The 11,264-nt window shown below is 45.6% G+C and overlaps 1 protein-coding gene across 1 annotated transcript in view; it reads right to left on the bottom strand.

The window, feature by feature from the left end:
- TYMP (thymidine phosphorylase) overlaps positions 1-9,322 on the bottom strand; it is a 51,342-nt gene extending 42,020 nt beyond the window's left edge. Inside the window, exon 1 of the mRNA XM_033959348.1 lies at positions 9,209-9,322. The gene's annotated coding sequence lies outside the window, so the exon portion shown is untranslated. The remainder of the gene's footprint in view (positions 1-9,208) is intronic.
- Positions 9,323-11,264: the final 1,942 nt, after the last annotated feature.

Raw genomic sequence — 11,264 nt, forward strand, 5'->3', positions numbered from 1 at the left:
CTAAGACCAGAGGAAAGTCCTAGAAATAGGGTCCAGGAAATCAATTGCAGTGGTCAGCATTTTTTAAGCCACTTAGGGCCAGATTCTGTATATGGTGCCTGGGTTAGGTGCTGCTAGGTGACTAGAAAAAATGGCAGTGCCCGTTAAGTTCCACGCAGAGTGTAATTTCTTAATGAGCTTACTTGGCGTGATTATTGGATCATGACATTAAAAGCTCATTTTTGAAAAAATTAGAATTAAAATTGAGTTCCGTGCGAAACTCAGCAGGACGCCTACCTGCGCCTACATGTAGATGCCTAGCAGTGCCTAACAGGCGTGGTTAGGGGTGGAGTGTAGGTATGGACTAGTGAAGTGTATTGCTGGGTCAGGGGTAGGCAATTCCGGTCCCCGAGAGCCGGAGCCAGGTCAGGTTTTCAGGATATCCACAATAAATATGCACGAGATAGATTTGCATCTCAAGGAGGCTGTGCATGCAAATCCATCTCATACATATTCATGGTGGAGATCCTGAAAACCTGACCTGGCTCTGGCTCTCGAGGACCGGAATTGCCTACCCCTGTGCTAGGCAATGAAAACCCATGCTTTTGCTGCACCGTGATTCTATAAATGGTGCCTAGATTTCACTGATATGCGGAAGACGTCATTTTACTAGACACCATGTGCAGAATCAGGCTCTTACAGCCTTGGGCTCAAATAAGCCTGGATATTCAATTCTGGGCTATATCTGGACACTAGCATTGAATATCCAGATTACAGAGGTCACCTAGAAATTAATCAAGCACCAGCTGATATTCAGGCTGATGCCCATTAGTTCAGTGGATAAATTAGGACAGCCCTTTTCTTCTAACTTTACTTACTTAACTGGTTAGTAAACTGAATATAACTGCTAACTGGTTAAAGGGCCTAGTGCAGGGGTCTCAAAGTCCCTCCTTGAGGGCAGCAATCCAGTCAGGTTTTCAGGATTCTCCCAATGAATATGCATGAGATCTATGTGCATGCACTGCTTTCAATGCATATTCATTGGGGAAATCCTGAAAACCCGATTGGATTGCAGCCCTCAAGGAGGGACTTTGAGATCCCTGGCCTAGTGGTTAGAATTGTTGCCTCAGCAACCTGAAGTTGCGAGTTTGATCCCAGCCTGCTCCTTGTGACTCTGGGCAAGTCACTTAATCCTTTCATTGCCCCAGGCAGTGGTGTAGTAGCGGGGGTGGGGGTGAATTGCCCCAGGCACTGTCTCGTTGGGGGTACTGAAACCTCTCTGCCCCCACGCCACATTCGTGCCCTCCCCTGTACCTCTTTAAAATCTTTGCCAGCGAGAGCAACTACTCTAGCCTGTTGCTTGTGCAGGCCTGGCTCCCTCTGAAATCACTTCTGGGTCACGGGCCAGGAAGTGACTTTCTGAGGTAAAGCCAGAATGAGCAGCAGGCGGAGAAGCTGCTCACGCTGGTGAAGGTTTAGAGCAGGGGTAGGGAACTCCGGTCCTCGAGAGCCGTATTCCAGTCGGGTTTTCAGGATTTCCCCAATGAATATGCATGAGATCTATTTGTATGCACTGCTTTCAATGCATATTCATTGGGGAAATCCTGAAAACCCGACTGGAATACAGCTCTCGAGGACCGGAGTTCCCTACCCTTGGTTTAGAGGTATGGGGCTTGGAAGGGACGACACGAGTGTGGCTTGGGGGTGCGGAAGGAGTGGGGGGGCATAGAGGAGGGCATAGGGAGGCACCACCTCCCCGGGCACCTCCCACCCTCGCTACGCCACTGGCTCCAGGTACCACAGTTAAATTGTGAGCCTGCCGGGAAAGATAGGGAAAATACTTCAGAATACATGGTTACTAGTCAGTGTACTGTAAATCGCTTTGGGTGAATCTCGTCATGAAAAAAGGCAGTTAATAAAAAAATAACCAGATGGTGCCTGGACAGTCACAGACAATATTCAGCAGAACTATGGACTTAAGCGCTGCTGAGTACCGGCAGATGGCCCGCTCATTGCCAGAAGCCTCCCCCTGCCAGGTTAACCCTTTTTGAACCCTGACCACTGCATTACTAGTAAGCTGGACCAACAAGGCTTGTATGGTGCAACCACTCAACACTGATCCCTGCTGGTCCACTATTCTGGCAGAGTCAGAACAAAGAGAGATGTATGGTGAACCTGCTAGAAGAGCCCCTAAATACTTTTGATCTGATTTGAAGATTGTCAGTTCAAGATCAGCCAGGCTTGGTGCGAAGCAGAGGTGGCATCTGTATGGAAAAGGTTTCATGAACCTTTCCTCGCAAATGGTAAAGCACGGGAGGTACCGATTGTCTCACAAACTGTAATATTTCTGTAGCAACGGATTGTAGTATTTTAACATCCTCTAAATTGGATAAGTACCAGTTTAGCTCAGCATACCACAAACATAACTATTATGAAATATGCGAAAGACAACTCTGCATCCCAAGGGGGAACTTTTAAGAGCAGAGCCTACTATGAAGGAAGGGGAGGACTTCTCTCAGCCTTATGATGCAATTCTCTGTGCAAGATTATAGCAAACTGAGACTGGGTTTGCGCCAGAATTCAGGCTGGGTCATACAGGTGGCCTGTGCAGCTGGCAATGGACTCCTCAGAGGCACCCTTTATAGAATCAGCCCCATTACGCATCCTGCCCATTCTCTGTCCATGATCCATCTACCCTGTTTACCCCCAAATAAGACCTATCCCAAAAATAAGTCCTAACATGATTTTTAAAGATGCTCCTAATATAAGGCCTACCCCAACAAAAAGCCCTAGTTATGATTGACCCCCAAAGGTACCCCCCCAAATGTCCCTGGCAAGCCCTGACTCCATCCCTGACACTAGTGCCGCCTGATATGCTGAAAAACAAATCAGACTTGTCAATTCAGCAACTCTCACCCCCTGCTGCTTTAGGAGGTCTCAGAGCAGAGGTATGTCAGTCTCACAGTGGGAGGGTCGATGGGGTTCTGCTACACAGAGGGATGGGAGGGAGGGATAGAAAGATGCTGCACATGGGGATGGGGAAGAAAGGAAAGAGGAAGAAATGGGGTGGAGGAGAGGAGGGAGAGATTATTGTTGTACATGAAAAAAATAAGACATCCCCGAAAATAAGTCCTAGTGTGTTTTTTGGACCCCAAATTAATATGACATTGTCTTATTTTCGGGGAAACACGGTATCTCCTACCCTCCGATCAGAAACTGCTGTGTGTCTAAAACTTGATACTTTACGATATGTGACAACAGGTCAGTCAATATTTTCAGTGGCTGCAGCTAGACTGTGGACTAAGTTACCAGGAAAAATGGCATAGTAAGAGGAGTGAGTGTGTGTGTGTGTATCATCTGCCCCGAGCACCAACTTGGTGAGTACACCCCACCCCCCGCTCCTTCACCGCCTCTCCATTACCATGTGCACATGCCCCTCCCCCATACATCTTTAACATTCCCGGCGCGATCAGCAACCCTAACTGGATGCTCGCGCCAGCGTCGGCTCTTCCTCTGATGTCATTTCCTGGACCCGCGCCTAGCAAGAGACGCCAGAGGAAGAGCGAACGCTGGCATGAGCAGCAGGTTGGGGTCACTGCTTGCACCGGGAATATTAACAGGGTACGGGGGAAGGAGTAGGAGGGGGCGGGGAAGGAGTGCCACCACCCCGGGCTCGCTACGCCACTGCCAGGAACTCTCCGTTTATGTAAAGCTATTGTTCGGTTTCATAAACTGCTTAAAACTTATGTATTTGTGCAGGTATATTTGGAGGGTGAGACTTCCTCCACTTGGAAATCCAGCTGTGGGGTGCCACAGGGCTCTCCGCTGTCGCCAATCTTGTTTGGTGCATATATGACTTTTCTGAAAAATTTTTGCCTTTCATCAGCAGAGACTATATGCAGACGATATTTTCATTTTATTGGAAGTTGATCCTGATTTTAACAACCTGGTCCCTACTCTGCTGCATTTCTAAACGGTTCATAGACAAAATCGCGCGAGATAGCGGCGCTGAAGAAAAGCACTATTTTAAAGGGTTCCGACGGGGGGTGTTGATGGGGAACCTCCCTATTTTACTTAACAGACATCGCGCTGGCGTTGTGGGGGGTTTGGGGGGTTGTAACCCCCCTCATTATACAGTGGTGCCTCGCATAACGAATGCCTCGCACAGCGAACGCTGCACACAACGAACTTCATGTCTTGATTCATACAACGAACTTTGTTTCACACAACGAAGTCGCCCGAGCTGCGTTACTCACTGCGCTTAACTGCCCTCTCTCGCAGCCCTTCGCCTGGCTCCCTGTGCAGTGGCGGACCGTCGGCTCGCCTCCTTTTATGGAGGGGCCCGGCGCCTACTGCTGATGCGTTGGGGGGGGGGTGGAGCTACTCTCGCCGCTTCCCCGATGCTAGAAAAAAAAAAAAAAAGAAAAGTTAAGTCCCAGTTTTTGTCGCTGAGACTCTGCCCTCTCTCACTGTATACAGTCGTCCTTTTAAGATAAACTCAATATTTTTTATATATCATGGCTTCTAAAAAAAGCAGGAAGGTGATTTCTGTTGAAATGAAACGGGAAATAATTAGAAGGAGTGAATGTGGGGTAAAACAGTGTGACCTCGTCAAAGAGTTTGGCCTCAGCAAGACCACCATTTTCACCATTTTGACAAATTTATCTTTTTTTATGTCATCTTAGCATATTTTATGCTGCAGAACGAATTATTTTTTTTAACATGTATTGTTATGGGAAAACGCGTTTCACATAACGAACTTTTCGCATAACAAACTTGCTCCTGGAACGAATTAAGTTCGTTGTGTGAGGCACCACTGTACTTGAAACTGAACTTTTTGCCTGTTTTTTAGGGAAAAAGTTCAGTTTTAAGTATAATGTGGGGGGTTACAACCCCCCAAACCCTCCCACAACGCCAGCGCAATGTCTGTTAAGTAAAGTGGGGGGGGGTTCCCCCCCACACCCCCCGTCGGAGCCCTTTAAAATAGTGCTTTTGTTCGGCGCACCGTCAACCTTGCGCTCAGTTGTCTGCGCTCAGTTGTCTCGCGCGATTTAGTCCCGTCACCTTTCTAAACTTCAGCTGTGGGCTTTGCCTATTCAAATGAAACTGAACGCTGCCAAAACCAAATTGCTTTGAATTGGGCCCAAATTAGAAAACTTCCCTTCCTCTGTTACATTAAAAACAGGTAACGCATTACATACAGATTTTTCATCTAGAGTCCTGGGTATCATCTTGGACTCATCACTTACATTTCATGAACAGATAAATTCCTTGACCAAAAAGTGTTTTTTTTAGTCTGCGCATGTTGAGGAAGGTCAGATCACTATTCCATCAAGAACATTTCTCAGTATTGGTACACTCCATTGTGCTTTCTCAGCTTGATTATTGCAACTCAGTTTATCTGGGCATTAAGCAGAGCAGTTTAAAACGACTTCAGCTGATAGAGAATACTGCAGCTCAGCTCATTTTTGGGAAACGAAAGTATGATCATGTTTCCCCTTTGTTGATAAAGCTTCACTGGCTCCCAGTTCGCTTTAGGATCCAGTTGAAATGCGCGTGCATAATCTTCAAGCTTCTCTATGGAATATTTGATCCTTTTGTCCCCTTATGTTGGAATCCCCTTAGACTTTGCCATTTGAGAAACACACAAAGATATAAGTTAGTCTTCCTTTCTTTTAAGGGAATTAAATCTGTTGGGAAGCTCAGTCGATTTTTTGTTTTCCAGTTTGTAGAGATCTGGAATGAACTTCCTGACTCCATTAGGCTTTTAGGAAAGCTGCAATTATTTCGCAAATTCCTGAAAATTTTGTTGTTCTCGCAATTTTTAAATGGTTTAACTACAGCCTCAACGAAATGATAATATTATAGTTATTTTTCTTATGTACTTTAGTTTTGAATTAGTTCTTCCTTCTCCTATGTTTTCTGCTATGTACTCTAGTCTTAATTATATGTGAACCGAGTCGAGCTCCACTAGGAGATGACCCAGTGTATAAAGAAAAGATTAGATTAGATTATTGAATATCAAGTTTCAGGTTTATTCAAAAATTTTATAACCGCCCAATTGGCCTTCTAGGCGGTGAACATTATGTTAAAAAACATATATGGGGTAACTATACATCCTTTAAAACAATAATCATAATTCAAAACATTTAAAAACAATACCAACAGGAACAAAAAAGGGAAGAAGGATAGAACTACAATTTATCAAGTAAGAGAGAGAACATATAGGGAAAGAACAAAAGGGAGGGTATCTAAAAATAGAATAAAACTATATAGCCCTAAAAAGGACATTTAGGTCTCGAAAGCATCAAGAAAAATAAATGTTTTTAATTTCATTTTAAAATGGTGAAGAGTTGATTCTTCCCGTAAGTGGACCGGAATATTATTCCAAAGAGATGGAGCGCTGACAGAAAAAATGGTAGACCTCATTGCGTTGATAAACTTCAGAGATGGAACAGATAAAAGATTTTTAGAAGAAGATCTTAGAGTCTTAGAAGAACTATAGGGAATAAGAAGGTTATTGATAAATTCTGGTTGACTATTTTGTCTAGTTTTAAAGGTCAGTAAAAGAATTTTATATGTGACTAGTCTTTAAGCCCGTTACATTAACGGGTGCTAGAATAGATGTGTGTGTCTTTCTTTCTTTCTTTCTCTCTCTCTCCCCTTGGCCGCTTTCTGTCTCTCTTTCCTCGGCTGTCAACCATCACCCCTTGCCTGTTCCACCTGTCCAGCAGTAGGCCTTCTCCCTTCCTTTTACCTCCCCCTGTCCAGCAGCACTCCTTACCTGCTGCCCCTGTCCCTCTTCCCTGCTCCCCCTGTGCAGCAGCACTTCTTCCCTGCTCCCCAGTCACTCTTTCCTGCTCCCCCTGTCCAGCAGCACTTCTTACCTGCTCCCCTGTTCCTCTTCCCTGCTCCCCCTGCCCAGCAGCACTCCTTACTTTTTCCCCCTGTCCCTCTTCTCTGCTCCCCCTGTCCAGCAGCACTCCTTACCTGCTCCCCCTGTCCAGCATGCGGCTCCTCTTCTTTAAAACAGCCTATCGGCTGTAACATTTGTTTCCTGTGTGTCTCTCTCTCCTTAGTGTTTTGTTATTTTTTTCAATCTGTCTCTTTAGCCCCCTGTCCTTCTGTGAGTGTCTGTGTGTCTCTCTCTCCTTGTCCTCTGTGTTTTGTTATTTTTTTCAATCTGTCTCTTTAGCCCCCTGTCCTTCTGTGAGTGTCTGTGTGTCTCTCTCTCCTTGTCCTCTGTGTTTTGTGATTTTTTTTCAATCTGTTTCTTTAGCCCCCTGTCCTTCTGTGAGTGTCTGTGTGTCTCTGTCCTTGTCCACTGTTGTTTGTTTGTTTTTTTAAATATCTGTTTAGCTCCTGATCCCCTGTTCGTGGATCTGAGTGTAGGGCCGTTTTGTAGGGCCGGGTCTGGCGGCACCGTGTAGGGCGGAAGCGGGAGGCGGGACCTCAGCACCGGCCGGGCGGCTCACGCCGCCGGCACCCAGGAGCTCCCGGCCGGCGGCAGCGTGCCATGGTGCAGGAAGAACAGAGATCGGATCAGGGAACACGGCACCGTGAGAGCCGGGTAAGAGCTGCTACCCTCAGCTGTTTTTGGTTTTTTTGTTTTTGTAGTTGAAAGCCGCCGCTGCCGCAATTAGGGTTCGCCAGCTGCCAGCGCTCAGCCGCACCATGAGAGCGGCGACCCCCAGCTGTGTATTTTTTTTTTCATTTGAAAGCTGCCGCCGCAGCTCCTCTCTCGATCTTGGTGCAGTTCGAGAGAGGAGCCGGTACCATGCAGTGAGAGCCGGGGGTGAGGAAGGCCGCCGCAACTGTGTAACTTTTTTTTATTTTATTTGAAAGCCGCCGCAGAACTATGCACAGTGAGAGGCGGGGCCGCGCATGCGCACTCGTGTTTCCGCGACGGATCAGGGAACACGACTTTTGAGTGCGCATGCACGGCCTAGCATTTTATTATATTAGATTCTATGTTCTACCGGCAACCAACGAGCTTTCTAAAGGAGGGGGAGTAACATGGTCTAACTTCTTTGCATTAAATATGGAACTGGATTGTGTTATCACATGTTGCTGAAATCTGTAGGAATGTTATTTGTAACTTGCCTAAGTCTTAGGTGGGAGATACATTGTTAAAATAAATAAATAAAAAATAAATAAAACTTGCAATTAATGTGCAAATTAGTGAACACAAACTGTCATGCTATATGCCTTTTATTACACATTAACAAGGCAATTCAGTAAAAGGCTGCTACAGTATCTTGTGCCTGGAGAAAGGGTTTTGTGCTGGAGAGATGGTCTTCCCTACAAGGAAGTTGGTGTTTTAACCACTGCGGTAAGAAATATGTTACCCCTCTAGCAGAAGACCCGAAGGTTCCTGGCTCATCTCCACTATATAACACATTCAGATTTCATGTAAGCAGTCTGAGCTTGCTTTACAACTAACTGAGCACCCAAAGAGAGCACCCAAGAGATTTCCAGAGTCCAATTCAAATGCTCTTGCCTGGCTTTTAAAATTATTCACGGCATTCTTCCTTCCCTAATCCCACTTTCCTTCAACTCCTCGTGCCCTGACTCCACCAGGACCGCCCATAAATTAAAACTATCCTTCCCCTCCCTACATGGTATTCTCCATGCAGGTAAACTGGGAAAATCACTTCTTTTCAAAATCACAGGTCTCTGGAATGACCTCACTATCCCGCTGCGGAACCTGAGCTCCCTCCACTTATTCCGCAAGCAATTAAAAACCTGGCTCTTCTCTAACAGGTAATTTCTTTTCCCTTACTTTTCCACTCGATTTATAAACTTATGTCAACCTTTTCCTACCCTTTCTCATTTTTAAGTTCTTGTAAACCGTGCCGAGCTCTACATCCGTGGAGATGATGCGGTATATAAACTTAAAGTTTAGTTTAGAATGTTTCAAGAAGTCCCACAGATGGAAGTGGAAATGCATAGAACAGATTACGCAAGTGCTCAAAAGTACCGCAGTTGAAAGAGGATGATTAGGACACATTGTGACATACTGCTAGACTTAAAGGGACACAAAGAGACAGAGAATCCATGGTTCAGACCCGTCTCCGGAGATCAAACAGTTAAAACATATCTGTAGAATTCCACTGCCTTCCGAGAACTGAGAGTTTGGTTCCTGTAAGTTGTAGCCTTTGAAAAATTACATGCGGAGTTATTCAAGGGACATCAACGCCTAGAAAAATTCACAAGAAGACCAACTTACTTTCTCTCACTCCTTCCTCTTTGCATAAGTCTTTTCTCTCCTGAGCAACATCATGCACGTCTGGAACTCCGCATTTTCCAGCTTGCTCTCACCTGACCTTAGTGAGGAGGGAGGATGTCAAGCCAAATACAATTGCTGCCCGCGTGTAGCAGTAGTTCAGGACTTTGCTCTTGTTTTCTGCCCTAAATTAAATACAAAACATCGATAATATTAGGCAATCTGAGTTGAATCAGTGGTCTTAGACAGTGAAGAGATTAAAATTCCCTGTTTTCTAGTACTTAATACTTCTTTTTAGCAACAGGAGTCACAAAAATCCACCTTAAATTCTGAAACACACTTAAAAATTTCTTATCAATTTTCCTTTGAAATATAACTCCAAATTTAATTTAGAAGTCTCAATAAATCATGAGAACCAGCTCTTGACCCACAACTCACACAAACTCCTTCATCGCCTTCACATTACACGCCTGCAGCTTCGTCACAACAAAAGTGCTCACAACATTTTAGTGCAATTCCAGTTGTAAACATTGTCCCAGTTGACATCATCAGTAACGCGGCAGAGTGAATTCACGGGCGGACAAGGCTGAAGCAGCCTGTTTAGAGTGCTGCCAGCCTGACGTTGCATAGGGAGGTATGTAGGGCTCGCTCGCGGTTGGCGGGGTTCGGATGGGATGGAGGGAAGGAAGGATGAGGGGTTCAGCTGCGCGGCGGGAGCAGGTGCTTAGGGGGGGTGCTCACTCAAGGGTTATGCTGCACAAGGGATGGGAGGGAAGGGAAGCTGGGCAAGGGCCCTGCTGCATGAGGGATGGGAGGGAGGGAAGGGAAGCTGGGCAAGGGCCCTGCTGCACGAGGGATGGGAGGGAGGGAAGGGAAGCTGGGCAAGGGCCCTGCTGCACGAGGGATGGGAGGGAGGGAAGGGAAGCTGGGCAAGGGTCCTGCTGCACAAGAGAGGGAAGGAAAGATATTGCACATGTGGGGGAGAGAAAGGAAAGAGGAAGAATAGGGATAAAAGAGAGGAAGGGAGAGATGATCATGTACATACCACAAAAATAAGACTTCGTGCATTTTTTGGGCCTAAAATTAATATATGACATTGTCTTATTTTTGGGGAAACACGGTATAACATGATCAGTAAGAAAAACCTATGTCCCTAAAGTATGTGTGTGTGCCTCCAGTGCTGGACTTCTATTTTTGTGTCTGTAACTACCTCAGAAAATATAGGATAAGCAGATTGCATTAGCTAACCCACTCATATGTTACCATTCTTATGTTATGGAATACACACTTAACTCTCATTCAGCTTTAAGCCACTTTCAGACAGCCTTCCTTAAGCAATTAGAATCCTTTTGTCACTAATAGAGAATGACACGGGGACAAATTTTTCCCCATCCCCCACGTGAACTCATTTTCCCGTCCCTGTCCCATTCCTGCAAGCTCTGTCCTCATCTGCACAAGCCTCAAACACTTTAAAATCATAAGTAGCAACATTCTAGAGCTCAGATTGTGATGCCATAATGCCTCATTCCACCAATGCCTAAGCTCCGTCCTCATCTGCACAAGCCTAAAACACTTTACAGATTGTGATGCCATAATGCCTCATTCCACCAATGCCTAAGCTCTGTCCTCATCTGCACAAGCCTCAAACACTTTAAAATCCTAAGTAGCAACATTCTAGAGCTGTGATGTCATAATGCCTCATTCCACCAATGCCTAAGCTCCGTCCTCATCTGCACAAGCCTCAAACACTTCAAAATCATAAGCAGCAACATTCTAGAGCTCAGATTGTGATGTCATAATGCCTCATTCCACCAATGCCTAAGCTCCGTCCTCATCTGCACAAGCCTCAAACACTTCAAAATCATAAGCAGCAACATTCTAGAGCTGTGATGTCATAATGCCTCATTCCACCAATGCCTAAGCTCCGTCCTCATCTGCACAAGCCTCAAACACTTCAAAATCATAAGCAGCAACATTCTAGAGCTCAGACTGTGATGTCATAATGCCTCATTCCACCAATGCCTAAGCTCCATCCTCAGCTCCACAAGCCTCAAACACT

The sequence above is a fragment of the Geotrypetes seraphini genome, chromosome 9, assembly GCF_902459505.1.
Source record: "Geotrypetes seraphini chromosome 9, aGeoSer1.1, whole genome shotgun sequence".
NCBI lineage: Eukaryota > Metazoa > Chordata > Amphibia > Gymnophiona > Dermophiidae > Geotrypetes > Geotrypetes seraphini.